Source organism: Sinocyclocheilus anshuiensis, unplaced genomic scaffold (genome assembly GCF_001515605.1).
Source record: "Sinocyclocheilus anshuiensis isolate Anshui unplaced genomic scaffold, SAMN03320099.WGS_v1.1 scaffold282, whole genome shotgun sequence".
Taxonomy (NCBI): domain Eukaryota; kingdom Metazoa; phylum Chordata; class Actinopteri; order Cypriniformes; family Cyprinidae; genus Sinocyclocheilus; species Sinocyclocheilus anshuiensis.
Genome location: NW_015544154.1, coordinates 291,567 through 292,441, shown reverse-complemented (window position 1 = coordinate 292,441; position 875 = coordinate 291,567).

The following is an 875-nucleotide window of genomic DNA, read 5'->3' as shown; positions in this document are numbered from 1 at the left end:
TATATATATATATACACACATATATATATATATATATATATATATATTTACAAGCTAGATGTAAACAAAGTCTTAATATGTCAATATAACCCTTCGTATTAAATTACATATCAGTATGTTTCGGTAGTGACAAATTTGGGGAGAGGATAAATATTCCAAAACTTTCTGAAAATGCAACATGAGAATTAACTATGCAATTACTAGAAATGTGTACCTTGGATATTGTACAATTTTGCATACATACAAAATTTGTGGGGGGAAAAAAAAAATTTTTTTTTAAATGTTTCCAACTCGGACTTTGAACCAATTCTGTAGAATGGCCCATACGCATGATGTTTTCTCCATATGCGCCATATGTTTAAGGTTTATTGTTTTAAAGTAAAACCTGAAACCTCTAAGTCTAAGAAATGTCACTACAGTGGGTATAGAAAAGATTCACTCCCTTTAAAATAATCACATTTTGTTGCTTTGCAGCCTGAAATGAAGATGTATGAATTTTTTTCTTTTATCCAGCTGTATTTACTCAGTGCAACTTATAACATCCAATTGAAAGACATAACACCAATATGTCAGAAAAATAAAATCCCTGAGTTGGAAAAAGGATCACCCCCATAGTGTCAGTATTTTGTTGAACCACCTTTTGCTTTAATTACAGCCTTTAGTCTGTTGGGATATTTCTCTACTAACTTTGCACATCTAGACTTTGCAATATTTGCCCACTCTTCTTTGAGAACTGCTCAAGTTCAGTTCAATTTGATGGTGAGCGTTTGTGGACTGCAGTCTTCTAGTCATTCCACAGATTTTCAATAGGGTTTAAGTCTGGGCTCTGACTAGGCCATGGAAGGACATTCACCTTTTTCTCCTTCAACCACTGT